The 14604-nt window shown below is 42.2% G+C and overlaps 1 long non-coding RNA gene across 1 annotated transcript; it reads right to left on the bottom strand.

The window, feature by feature from the left end:
• Positions 1-4169: 4169 nt before the first annotated feature.
• Positions 4170-10937, bottom strand: LOC142861028 (uncharacterized). Its single transcript, XR_012916218.1, has 3 exons — positions 10758-10937; positions 9987-10203; positions 4170-9755 (listed from the first exon to the last, which is right to left on the bottom strand). It is a non-coding gene; the product is annotated as an uncharacterized LOC142861028 (long non-coding RNA).
• Between the last annotated feature and the right edge of the window lie 3667 nt (positions 10938-14604).

Raw genomic sequence — 14604 nt, forward strand, 5'->3', positions numbered from 1 at the left:
AAGCAATATGGAGATACTTAAAGCGATACAAGTGAATCTACCATTTGATCCAGCAAACCCATTGCTGGGCATTGCACAAAAGATCCAATGACACTCTACAAGAAAGACACCTGCACTCGAATGTTTATAGCAGCATAATTCATAATTGCAAGGCTGTGGAAACAGCCCAATTGTCCATCAATCCAAGAATGGATCAATAAAATGTGGTATATGTATACCATGGAGTACTATTCAGCTCTAAGAAAGAACGGTGATATAGCACATCTTATATTTTCCTGGTTAGAGCTGGAACCCATACTACTAAGTGAAGTATCCCAAGAATGGAAAAACAAGCACCACATATACTCACCAGGAAACTGGTATTAGCTGAGTAGCACCTAAGTGGACACATAGGTACTACAGTAATAGGGTATTGGGCAGGGGGTAGGGGGTAGGGGGGCGGGTATATATATACATAATGAGTGAGATGTGCACTATCTGAGGGATGGTCATGCTGGAGAATCAGACTTGTGGGGGGAGGGGAAGAAAGGGCATTTATTGAAACCTTAAAATCTGTACCCCCATAATATGCCGAAATAAAAAAAACAAAAACAGAAACAATCTAGTATTGGCACAAAAATAGGAACATTGACCAGTGGAATAGATCTGAGAATCATGATATAAAATCATCCGAATATAGCCATCTAATCTTGACAAAGCAGACAAAAACATACGCTGTGGAAAAGAATCTCTTTTCAATAAATGGTGCTGGGTAAACTGAATAGCGACCTGTAGACGGCTAAACCAGGACCCACGCCTTGCACCTCTTACAAAAATCAACTCATGCTGAATAACAGACATAAACCTAAGGTATGAAACTATTACAGTATAGAGGAAAATATTGGAAATACTCTCCTAGACATCAACCTAGGGAAAGAGTTTATGAATAAATCCCCCAAGACAATCAAAGCAGCAACAAAAATAAATAAATGGGACATGATCAAACTAAAAAGCTTCTGCACAACAAAAGAAACAGTCATGAAAGTAAACAGACAACCTACAGAATGGGAGAAAATTTTTGCATCCTACGTATCCGATAAAGGGCTGATAACTAGAATATAATTAGAACTCATGAAAATCAGTAAGAAAAAATCAAATAACCCTATTAAAAAGCGGGCAAAGGACTTGAACAGAAAGTTTTATAAAGAAGACAGAAGAATGGCCAACAAACATATGAAAAAATGCTCATCATCTCTAATCATCAGTGAAATGCAAATCAAAACTACAATGAGATATCCCTTAACTCCAGTGAGAATGGCCTTTATCAAAAAGTCTCCAAATAACAAATGCTGGCGTGGATGTGGAGAGAGAGGAACACTCCTACACTGCTGGTGGGACTGCAAACTAGTCCAACCTCTGTGGAAAGCAATATGGAGATACTTAAAGCGATACAAGTGAATCTACCATTTGATCCAGCAAACCCATTGCTGGGCATTGCACAAAAGATCCAATGACACTCTACAAGAAAGACACCTGCACTCGAATGTTTATAGCAGCATAATTCATAATTGCAAGGCTGTGGAAACAGCCCAATTGTCCATCAATCCAAGAATGGATCAATAAAATGTGGTATATGTATACCATGGAGTACTATTCAGCTCTAAGAAAGAACGGTGATATAGCACATCTTATATTTTCCTGGTTAGAGCTGGAACCCATACTACTAAGTGAAGTATCCCAAGAATGGAAAAACAAGCACCACATATACTCACCAGGAAACTGGTATTAGCTGAGTAGCACCTAAGTGGACACATAGGTACTACAGTAATAGGGTATTGGGCAGGGGGTAGGGGGGAGGGGGGCGGGTATATATATACATAATGAGTGAGATGTGCACTATCTGAGGGATGGTCATGCTGGAGAATCAGACTTGTGGGGGGAGGGGAAGAAAGGGCATTTATTGAAACCTTAAAATCTGTACCCCCATAATATGCCGAAATAAAAAAAACAAAAACAGAAACAATCTAGTATTGGCACAAAAATAGGAACATTGACCAGTGGAATAGATCTGAGAATCATGATATAAAATCATCCGAATATAGCCATCTAATCTTGACAAAGCAGACAAAAACATACGCTGTGGAAAAGAATCTCTTTTCAATAAATGGTGCTGGGTAAACTGAATAGCGACCTGTAGACGGCTAAACCAGGACCCACGCCTTGCACCTCTTACAAAAATCAACTCATGCTGAATAACAGACATAAACCTAAGGTATGAAACTATTACAGTATAGAGGAAAATATTGGAAATACTCTCCTAGACATCAACCTAGGGAAAGAGTTTATGAATAAATCCCCCAAGACAATCAAAGCAGCAACAAAAATAAATAAATGGGACATGATCAAACTAAAAAGCTTCTGCACAACAAAAGAAACAGTCATGAAAGTAAACAGACAACCTACAGAATGGGAGAAAATTTTTGCATCCTACGTATCCAATAAAGGGCTGATAACGAGAATATACTTAGAACTCACGAAAATCAGCAAGAAAAAATCAAATAACCATATTAAAAAGTGGGCAAAGTTCTTGAACAGAAACTTTTCTAAAGAAGACAGAAGAATGGCCAACAAACATATGAAAAAATGCTCAACATCTCTAATCATCAGGGAAATGCAAATCAAAATTACATTGAGATCTCACTTAACTCCAGTGAGAATGGCCTTTATCAAAAAGTCTCCAAATAACAAATGCTGACGTGGCTGTGGAGAGAAAGGAACACTCCTACACTGCTGATGGTACTGCAAACTAGTCCAACCTCTGTGGAAATCCATATGGAGATACCTTAAAGCGATACAAGTGAATCTACCATTTGATCCAGCAATCCCATTGCTGGGCATCTACCCAAATATCCAATGACACTCTACAAAAAAGACACCTGCACTCGAATGTTTACAGCAGCACAATTCATAATTGGAAGGTTGTGGAATCAGCCCAAGTGCCCATCCATCCAAGAATGGATTAATAAAATGTGGTATATGTATACCAGGGAGTACTATTCAGCTCTAAGAAACAATGATGATATAGCACATCTTATATTTTCCTGGTTAGAGCTGGAACCCATACTACTAAGTGAAGTATCCCAAGAATGGAGATAGAAGCACCACATATATTCACCAGTAAACTGGTTTTAACTGAGTAGCACCTAAGTGGACACAAAGGTACTACAGTAATAGGGTATTGGGCAGGGAGAAGGGGGGCCGGTATATATATACATAATGAGTGAGATGTGCACCATCTGTGGGATGGTCATGCTGGAAACTCAGACTTGTGGGGGAAGGGGAAGAAAGGGCATTTATTGAAACGGTAAAGTCAGTACCCCCATAATATGCCGACATCAAAAAAAAACAAAAAAAAAAACAGAAATCAACCCTAACAGAAACCCACATTTCTACAGATAAACGTGGAAACTAAACAACCTCCTACTAAATGATTACTTCATAAATGAAGAAATCAAGATGGAAATTAAAAAATTCTATGAACAAAATGGCAATGGCGAGAAAAGTTTTCAAATCCTCTGGAACACAGCTAAAGCAGTTCTGAGAAGAAAGTTTATTTCCATAAACGCCTATAACAAAAAGTCTAAAAGATCACAATTAGAAAATTGTGACACCTTTCAAGAAGCCAATATTACTCTGATACCAAAACCAGGAAAGGATGTAATAAAGAAAGAAAACTACAGACCAATATCCCTAAAGAATATAGATGTAAAAATTTTCAACAAAATCCTAGCTAACTGAATCCACACGCTTATCAAAGAAATAATCCATCACGACCAAGTGGGCTTCATCCCAGGGATGCAGGGGTGGATCAACATATGTGCATATATAAATATAATTCACCACATAAACAGAAGCAAAAGAAAGACCACATGATTCTTTCAATAGATGCAGAAAAAGATTTTGACAAAATTCAAAACCCTTTCATGATACGAACACTTAAGAAAATAGGCATAGAATGAACATACCTAAAAATCATACAAGCCATATATGACAGACCCATAGCCAACATCATACTGAATGGGGAAAAATTGAAACCATTCCCACTTAGAACTGGAACCAGACAAGGCTGCCTACTATCTCCACTTCTATTCAACATAGGGCTGGAAGTCCTGGCTACAGCAATCAGACAGGAAAGTGGAATTAAAGGTATCCAAATAGGGGCAGAAGAGATCGAACTTTCACTGTTTGCTGATGATATGATATGATATGTTGAAGTCTCCGGTAATTATGGAGTTGCTGTTAATCAATTTGCTTCGATCCAGTAAGGTTAGCTTTATGAATCTGGGTGCACCTAAGTTGGGTGCATATATATTTAAAATTGTTATCTCTTCTTGATGAACTGTGCCCTTCACCAGTATATAATGACCATCTTTGTCTTTCACTACTTTTGTTGGTTTCAAAACTAAATCATCTGAGATTAGAACGGCCACACCAGCCTTTTTTTTTTGGTTTCCGCTTGCTTGTAATACTGATCTCCACCCCTTTACTTTTAGTCTATATGCTCCTTGCAAGTTAGATGTAATTCCTGAAGACAGCAGATACTTGACCTGTATTTTCTTATCCATTCAGCCAGCCTATGTTTCTTGAGTGGTGAGTTTAAGCTATTCACATTTATTGAGAGAGCTGATAGGTAAGGTAGATTACTGTTCATTCTGTTGGGTTGGATGTTGTTGCTTTGATTTCTCTCTTGAGCCATTGTAATATCTGGCCTTTAATCTTTGGGTTTTGGTTGTTTTTATATTCGTGAGTTTTTATTATGCTGTTCTGTGCATAACACTGTTTTGAGTATTTCTTGTAGGGCAGGTCTTGTCTTGGTGAATTCCCTGAGACTCGGCTTATCTGAGAATGTCTTAATTTCCCCTTCATATAGAAAGCTTAGTTTTGCAGGGTACAAGATTCTAGCTTGGGCATCATTTTGTTTCAGAAGAGTGAGAATGGGGCCCCAGTCTCTCCTTGGTTGAATTGTCTCAGTTGAGAAATCTGGCGTTATTTGGATAGGCTTTCCTTTGTATGTAACTTGTTTCTTTTGCCTTACAGCTTGTAGGCGGGTCTCTTTTGTTGATATTTTGGTCAGTCTCATGAGTACATGGCGTGGTGCTTTCCTGTTTGCATTGTATCTCTCAGGAGTCCTTTTGGCCTCTTGAATTTCTAATTCTAGGTTACTATTTAGACCTTGGAAATTTCCTCAATTATTTCTTCAAGTGGCTTATCCAACCCTTTGGTTTTTTCTTCCTCCTTCTCCAGAATCCAGTTGACCCACACGTTATTTTTCTTCGTGTAATCTCACAATTCTTGTGAGCTTTGCTCTTGTCTCTTATTTTTCTGCTCTATCTCTGTGATTAACTTATTTTATTTAAAGGAGTTGTCTTCAGTCTCTGAGATTCTTTCTTCTGTTTGGTCCACCCTATTTTTGAGGCTTTCCACTGTGTTTTGAATTTCCCTGAATAAATTCTTCATTTCCAGGATATCGAATTGATTCTTCTTCAAGATCTCGATTTCCTTAGTGAATCTTTGTTCCAAATCCTGTATCTTCTTTGTAGTTTCCTTGTGTTGGTTATCCATTTTTTTCTTGCATATCATTGGGCTTTCTTACAATCCAATTTTGGTATTTTTTTCTGTCATTTTAGTGTTATGGTTTGTTCAGTCTCCGTTTCTTGAGAGCTGGTGTATCTCCTAGGGGGAGTATTTTCGGTTTGATTTTTTGAGTTATGCTGGGACCTCCCCATCAGGATCAGTTGCTGGAGCTCCGGCGTCCTCTCTTTTTTAGTTTCTTGATTAGCCAATGCGGGGAGCTCTTCCACCACACTTGGAAGGTTCCCCTGATGGGGTTAGTATCTTTTGGAGCCTGTCCCTGACTGGGGAGAAGATCTAGTCCCAGCTTTTTGTTCCACTGGGTGGCCTGAGGTGTTCTGGGAAGCATAGTCTTTTATACTGTGTGCTTACACACTACACATGCCTAGTGGGTTCTCACTAGATCTGGGGGAGAATGGGTTTTCTTGTCTCATCCCACCTCCAGGGGCGGAACCTACCACTTTCATGAAGAGAGATGTGGGGGGCTGGGGGGAGGAGATAGCTCCCCAGTCTGCCCTGCACCCAGGATCCCCAGTGGCTGTCACTCCCCTTGGCTGTTAGACTTCTGAGTGGTTTGTTGATGGATCCAGGCATGGTGAGTAGATCAAATATTGTGTAGGGGAGGTATTTGCCAGGAGATACTCTAGGCTCAGCTGGGGAGGGGGGCTTGCCTGCCACACCATATGATCTCTTGCCTGTGGACCCCCTCAATGGCGACCATTTGCCCACTCTCAGGGCACCAGTACTGGGGGCGACTGTTTAGGGTGCAGCAGGTTCCAGGTTGAGAGCCTGGGTCGTCAGGATGCCCGGGCGCCTGTTCAGCCATGCCCTCGCTCTTACTGACCCACCCTGTGTGTTCTTATTTGCCCAGGGTTGTTCCAGCTTAAAGCCCCCGACTTAGTCCTGCTGGTTACCAGAGGCAAGACATCTAATTGCCTACCCTATCAGCTCAGTTCACTTTCCTCTCTCTTGGAGCTGTCCTAGCATGGGGCTCAGGGAAGTTCATGGCGCATTCCCCCAATGATGGTACTTTCCAGCACCCTCTTCTGCCGTGATTTTGCACCAATTTCAGCCAGGTCCCTGGCTGGGTGGGTGTGGAGGTCAATGGGGAAGCAAGGAGTTCTCCTGTGGGTCTGATCCCACTTCACCCCCTGGGCTGGTGGGCTGGCACCCTCCCATGTGCCCTATTGTTTGCTTTGCACTCTCCAGAGAATGCAATCTTATCTCCCGATCACCTTCTTTTTCCTTTTATGAGAGTCCCGTGCTGAACCTCTGCAGATTCTCAATGCTGTTCTTGTAGTGGGGAGATCCACTCACGTGTAGGAGACTAAGATCTGTGCCTCCTTTTCTGGGAGCAGGAGTCCGGAGGGTTACCTTTACTCTGCCATTTTCCAGACCCAGACTTGTTATTTTAAACCCATCACTTCTAAATTTTGTATACATAGTAGTCATTTTAGAATATCTTGTTTAAAGGTATTAGCTAATTAGATCCTTCTAAAACATCACATCCCCAAATAAAATCTATTGACATCATAGGGCTTAAAGTGTCTCTGGCCCCCAAAGTTTGGGGGCAAAGGCCATTGTTCTCATAAAGACTTGCTGAAAATCTACTGATATTAGGATTAATAGGAGAAAGACTTAAAACTTACACATGGACGCCTTTAGAATGAACACAAAGATGCAGGGGAAATTGTCCATATTTTTATATTTAAAGTATGGATAGCTGTGTAGAAATATGATTGGACCAAAAAGGTATGAGCTAATTCTAACAGGCTTAGTGGCAAAACCAGGAAGGCTTTTTATATTTAGATTCTGCTTGGCCTCTTGAGTGTGCATTTTTCCTTTCTGGCTGTAAGGCAAAGCCCTTTCTGGTATGAGGTTTTACAGTAAAACAAAGTAAAAACAAAGTAGGTCAGATAATTACTTTATGGCTATTTTACATAGAATAATCTTAGGTTTTATGGCTAGCTTCAGGGAAGAATTGGTACAAGAGGCAGGCAAGGTCATAAAATTTTTCTTCTGAAGCCTTTAAGTTAGGGATTTTTTTTAATCCCATCAACATAATTTCACCTGACTGTAGACTGAGGAGAACAAAAAAACGAAAAACTTTTAGCACCCGTCGTTAGCATCTCAAACAATGATACAAAGTGGTAAAATACTTTTTACATGAGGATCAAAATTAAGCTGTTTTATCTTAAAATAAATTCCTATAGAAAATTAATAATTTATAATTTTTTGTTCTAGGCAAAAACTTTGTTACAGTAACATAATGTACACATAACCAGCTAGCTTGTAAAGAGTAGGACAAAAATGGACAAGACCAAGGGAAAACTAAAACTTCCAATTTAAGTTCTTTTAACTACAACTTCTAGTACAACTTTGAATCCATAACAGTACTGTTAATATTAGATGATAGTGAGCTTTTATGTACCTCTCTACAGGCACTAAATTGGTGGAAATAAGTTATATCCACAGTTAGGATTAAAATACCAAACCTAAAATGTTTTTATAAACCTTTGACGATTAAATTTGTTTTTTACTCTACTTGGCATTTTATTTATTCTAATTTGCTGACACTTAGGCACATTTGCATTTTTATCTTAAGGTTAAACATATAGGTATTTTTGTTGGTAACCCAGATTTAGTGATTATCATTAGACCAATATTAAATTTACTTTACTTATCAAAGATCACACATTATTTTGTCTTTGGCTGAGTTTATATTGTTATATTCGAGATTGGCAGGGCTGCAGGAAAGAGAGACAGAGTCACTGAGGCTGTACTTATCAAAAGGAGTTTTATTGTCTAGCTTGAGCTAGGGTCCGAGCCCCCAGAATGCCAGCGCAGTGGCCTCTTTCTTGGGCAGGGACCCCCCTTTGTGTGCTAGTGACCCTTCTATGGCTAAGTTGTTTACACACTGATCATGCATCCACCCCCACAGTGATTCTTACTTCATACTGCCCCTGATAGGCTCTAACCTGTTCCAGGTCCTAGCTGCGAGATTCCGGTTTCTGCATTCTTTGTCTTTCTCTTCTGCATCCCATAATGTGTACTCATAATGCCTTGCAGTTAGCAAACAAGCAGTAAACAGAAGCTGGAAGGTGTCCATTGTCCTTATAGCCCAGTATCTTACATTCCCCCCTTCCTCTTGATTCTTACGAGCATTCTTGCTCATATCCAGGGTCTTGTATCTCTTCTATTCCTAAGCTGTTTTCTTTAAGACTCACCCTTTGGTATTGCTGCTGCAGTACCATTAACTGCACAGTATTTATTTGTTCCTTTATGAAAGTGACTAACCTATTCAGAATACATGGCCCAAAGGTGAGGATGAGCATGAGCACTATTATAGGTCCCAACAAGGTAGATAGCAAGGTAGTTAACCACAGGGAACTGTTGAACTATGACTCAAACCATCCTTATTGTTGCTCGCACTCTCGTTTTCATTGGGCAAGTCCCTCCCTGACCTTTGCCATGGACTCTCTAACTACCCCAGTATGGTCTGCATAGAAGCAGCACTCTTCTCCTAGGGCCGCACATAGTCCCCCCTGGCTGGAATACTAAGTCCAGCCCCCTCTGGTTCTGCAGCACTACTTTGGACAGCGAAGTTAGGGATTTTTCTAAATGGGAGATGGCCTCCTCAGTTCTGGCTATGTCTTTGTCTACAGTGGCCCTTAAGCTATTGAACCCCCTATGCTGCACTGCCAAGGATGAGATACCTGTCCCTGCTCCTATTGCTCCCAGGCCAAAAAGAGTAGCTAAGGTTATTGTTGTGAAAGGCTCCCTTTTTTTTTTTATTTTTTTACAATTAAGTTGGAGTCCTTTCCTCCTCTGGTCCAAGCAGCATAAACAGTGTCTTCTTGATGATAGATGACCTTAGGGAACACTAGTCCCATAATCCAGTATTCTTCAGACTCATTGAAAACTGAAGGCTTAGGCAGGGGGTTAGGCCTGTCTCTAGTACAAGGTTGGACATAGTATATTTTAGTGAAAAGAGGTTGTACCTGCCATTTCCACTCCCCGTCATTTGTGGTCACACACCACCATTTGGCACAATAATAACTTCCAATACTCCCACACTGACGGTTTCCCTGAGAGGGCCGGAATCCCAGACGAGCCCCTAAATGTTGTATTCGAGATTCGCAGGGCTGCAGGACAGAGAGACAGAGTCACTGAGGCTGTACTTATCAAAAGGAGTTTTATTGTCTAGCTCAAGCTAGGGTCCGAGCCCCCAAAGTGCCATCGCGGTGGCCTCTTCTTCGGGCAGGGACCCCCCTTTGTGTGCTAGTGACCCTTTTATAGCTAAGTTGTTTACACACTGATCATGCATCCACCCCCACAGTGATTCTTACTTCATACTGCCCCTGATAGGCTCTAACCTGTTCCAGGTCCTAGCTGAGAGACTCCGGTTTTCGTGTTCTTTGTCTTTCTCCTCTGCATCCCATAATGTACTCATAATGCCTTGCAGTTAGCAAACAAGCAGTAAACAGAAGCTGGAAGGTGTCCATTGTCCTTATAGCCCAGTATCTTACAATATTTTTATAACCTTTATATCAAATCTTGACGGCTCCAGAGCATAACAATGTCCAGTAAAACCTAGGCAAAAACAAATGCATGCTGGCAATTTGAAAGCATTTTTACTATCACTTTACTAATAACACCTTTTATTTATTTATTTATTTATTTATTTATTTATTTATTCATTTAATATTTTTAATAATAACACAGCTTATTTACCAAAGATTACTAAATTCACATGAAGCATTTGGGTTTAATTTATGAGCACTCCCTTAATTTTAAACCAGTCCAGAACCATACAAGCACAAACACATAATACATGGACAGACACAAAACATACCCAAACATATACACTCTCTCACACATTTACACGCACACGAAGTTTTAATAAATTTTACCCTAGAACTCTAGCCATGAGTAACGCAAACTCACCAGTCTGTAAAAGACAGCTGGATCCAAATTTCTTTTGATGAGACTGAAACTTGTTCACATGGCAACAGAGAAAGCACTTTAGAGTGCACTTCCAAAACTAAATTAGCATCCCAAACAACAATTCCTAGGAAAAGAACCATCTCAGAATAAACCAAGACCATCAACCAAAAACGGGAGGTCCGGAGCTCAGGAGGACTTACCAGTTCTGCCAAAGGAGAAGCTCAGAGTGGGAGGGCTTAAAAGGGCCATGCCGGTACCTGGTGCCCAGTTCACACTGCTCCTTAGGAGGTCCTGAATCTTCTCTGAGATCCTGCCAGCTACGCCAAAATCGTCAACAAAAAAAAGGCCAAACTCTGCAAAATAATTTTTTTTATTTTATATATATATATTTTTTACCATACAAGAACGTTGGTTAATCTGTAAAATAATTTTAAAGAGATTTATTCTGAGCTAAATTTGAGGACCATGACCCAGAGCCACTGCCAAGAGGCTTTGAGCTAGTGGACTTGATGTGGTTAGGTTACAGTTTGGCTTTATACATTTCAGGGAGACAGTGGTTACAGGTAAAGTCATAAATCAATATGTGGGAGGCATACGTTGGTTTGGCCCAAAAAGGTGGGACATCTCGAAATGGGGTTGGGGGGGTGGGGGAGCTTACAGGTTATAGGTGGATTTAAAGATTCTTTGGCTTGTAAGTGGCTAAAGACATGAAGCTTTGTCTAAAGGCTTGGAATGTTTTAGCATAAGGAGCTGTTATCAGAGATAAGCCACTGGACATAGAATTGTTGTGTAAAATGGGGACCTGCAGGTTTCTCTTGCATACCCTTAGGCCTGTTAATGGGTTACAAAGGATGTCCTCAAGAAGGGAGGGGGCATGGTAAGGCATGTCTGACCTCTCTCCTCCTGGCAGACAATTTAATTTTACAATATTCCTTTTGAGAGGAGAGGGTCCATTTAGTCAGCTGGTGTGTGTGTGTGGGGGGGTGAGCGTTAACATTTTATTTTAGTTTACAGCCTGAATGTTATTAGATAGTGGAGAATGTAGGATTTGAAAATAAGAGTTGAAGTACAGCCACTAGGGGCCTCAGTAAGAGCTTCATATCATGCATGATGAGAAGTGCTCATAATTTTGAAAAGGTAGACAGGTTTCTTGGACTGTAAGCAGATGGGGATGTCATAGAGTGACCATAGTGGGGGGGATGGAAAGTAAGGTTATTATTATTAGAGCTCCCAGTGTAGGCAAAGGACTGGCCTAGTATGTCAACTGGGCTGTGGTGACATTCATAGAGTGACATGAGAAGTATTAAAAGGAGCTATAAGATAAGGAGTCATATATACCAAAGGATGCTTTCAGAGCTTGGTATCCATGATGGGCTGGACTTTCAGGGAGCTCACTGTGAGTGGAAGTAGGTTCAACAGGGCCTGTAAGTTTGAGTCTGGAAGGATTAATCTTGGATAGGATTTACAGAAGCTTAGCTGTAGTGGTGGTAAATCCTTGAGTATAATCAAGTTTCTAGGCTGTAAGTGCTGTGGTCCCTTTAAAAAGCTGTCCAGGGGGGTGGAGCAAGATGTCGTACGAATAACAACGCCAGACAGAGTGTCTCTGCAGAAAAGACAGATTCTAGCACAAATTAGAGGAAAGAAGCAAGAAGACGAGCATACAGCGACGAGGGGCGGAAGGAGGGGTACCTGAGACCCCGGGAGACTCCACGGGAGGAGGCTGCAGAGGAGAACTGGAGGCTGAGACCACCGGAGCATCCCTGAGACCAGCAGCAAGGGTGGGTGGATTTGCTGTTTCCCCTCCCCTGCATTTGGGACTGCTGGTGGGCTCCACAGCAGGTGGACAGAGCTGCGGACATCAGCTCAGAGACGGCCACCGCCAGCCAGCGGTAAGCCTGTAGCAGATGTGGCACCAGGTTCCCAACTTACTCCGGGCACCTCCGTGTGCACAGACCCGAGCCACGCGGCAGGCGCCATATTGACTCCTCCTCCACTCTGCCGACCCTACCCTCGGCTGGCAAGAGAGACAATACAGTCAACAGCGAGAGACACCTGAAGGGAATGGGAATTTCCCTTTTGGGACCCTACAGCTGACTCAGGGGAACTCAGACTGTGAGCTCACTACCGGCCCGCCCTCCCAGGTGCCGCTGGCACGGTGTTCCCAGGAGGACGGTGCTGACTCAGAGGCTGAGAGACATAGACCCAGCTTGGACTCCCTGTGGGTGAATTGGGACCGGAAATCCTCTCCCTGGTGGGGATACAGTTTGAACTCTGGGACCCAGAGGTCGGACCTGCAGACCAGATCCCCTACAAAGAGGGCTGGCATTGCCCGGGGCACAGAAGGGTTATACGTGAACAGCCTACTGAGGTGTGTGTGCCTCCAGAGGTGGATCGGTGTCCTAGAGGGCAACCCTCCTCCCAGGAGGAGGCCGTGTGCCCAACCCAGGTGGCGTTCTGGTGCAGGGAACCTCCCCGCCGGCATCACAGTCGGGGGAGGCCTGGTGGCTTGTGGTCTGGACTGCTGGCAGAGACCTAGGAGTAGCTGTGGAGTTGGGGAGGGTGGAAGGAAGCCAGGCCCGCTCCAGACTGCGGGTCTCAGACAGCCCCACCCCCACACCCAGACTTTCTGCCTGAGCGGAACCATTCGAGCCCCGCCATGACAGCTTTTCCTGGAAGCAGAGAACAGAACTTTGACACCTGCTAACAGCCTGAGGGCAGGCTTTCCCAACCCAGCTCTGCCCAGAACAAGAGCTGATAACAAGACACAAAATCAAGAGCATAGCCTGTTCCTCCAAGCAAACACCACCTACTGACAGGGACGGCATCTTGCACAGCCTTTCCACGGCACCCACTGACTCAATATACAGGGAGTGGTCCAATTTCACCCACAGATACCACCTAACGCCTCAGAAACTAAACAAGGTGTGTGAATAACCAAACAATAACTTAAGGAAAGAAACGACAACTGATCAGCATCGAAGAAATCAGCAAAAGAAATCAGGAAATATAAAGAACCAAACGGAAAACACACCCCCAAAGGGGAGCACCAGCCCCCTAGAAACGGACACCAACCAAAATCAGGCAACCAATATGACAGAAGAGGAAATTCGTATGTGGATCATAAGAACACTCACCAAGCTGCAACAACAACTCAATAACCAACACAAAGAAACCACAAAAAGCCTCCAGGATATGGAAAAAGAAATAGACACAATGAAGAAAAGTTTAACTGAACTCCTGGAAATGAAGAATCAATTCAAGGAACTACAAAATACAGTGGAAAGTCTCAAGAACAGGGTAGATCAAACAGAAGAAAGAATCTCAGAGCTTGAAGATAACACCCTCCAATTAAATAAATCAGTCACAGAAATAGAGCAGAGAAACAAGAGCAAAGAGCAAAGCCTACAAGAGCTGTGGGATTATGTGAAGAAAACTAATGTGAGGGTCCTAGGGTTACCAGAAGGGGAAGAAGACAACACTGAAGGGTTGGACAAGCTGTTTGAAGATATAATAGAGGAAAATTCCCAGGCCTTGCTCAAAATCTTGACATACAATTTCAAGAAGCTCAGAGGACCCCTGGGAGACTCAATGCAAACAGGAAGACGTCACGACATGCAGACATCAGGCTGACCAAAGTATCAACTAAAAAGGCCCTTCTAAGAGCTGTAAGACAAAAGAAGCAAGTAACATACAAGGGAAAGCCAATTCGAATAACATCAGACTTCTCTAATGAGACTTTATAAGCAAGGAGAGACAGGGGCCCCATTCTCACTCTTCTGAAACAACACAATGCCCAGCCTAGAATATTATTCCCTGCAAAACTAAGCTTCATTTATGAAGGAGAAATAAAAACATTCTCAGAAAAGCAAAGGCTCAGAGAATTCACCAAGACAAGACCAGCCCTACAAGAAGTACTCAAAACAGCGTTACACACAGAACATCATAATAATAACCCACGAATATAAAAACAACCAAAACCCAAAGATATTAAAGGCCAGATATTACAATGGCTCAAGACAGAAATCATAGCAACAACATCCAACCCAA

The sequence above is a fragment of the Microcebus murinus genome, unplaced genomic scaffold (genome assembly GCF_040939455.1).
Source record: "Microcebus murinus isolate Inina unplaced genomic scaffold, M.murinus_Inina_mat1.0 scaf001_hap2_Mmur4.0, whole genome shotgun sequence".
In the NCBI taxonomy this organism is placed as follows: domain Eukaryota; kingdom Metazoa; phylum Chordata; class Mammalia; order Primates; family Cheirogaleidae; genus Microcebus; species Microcebus murinus.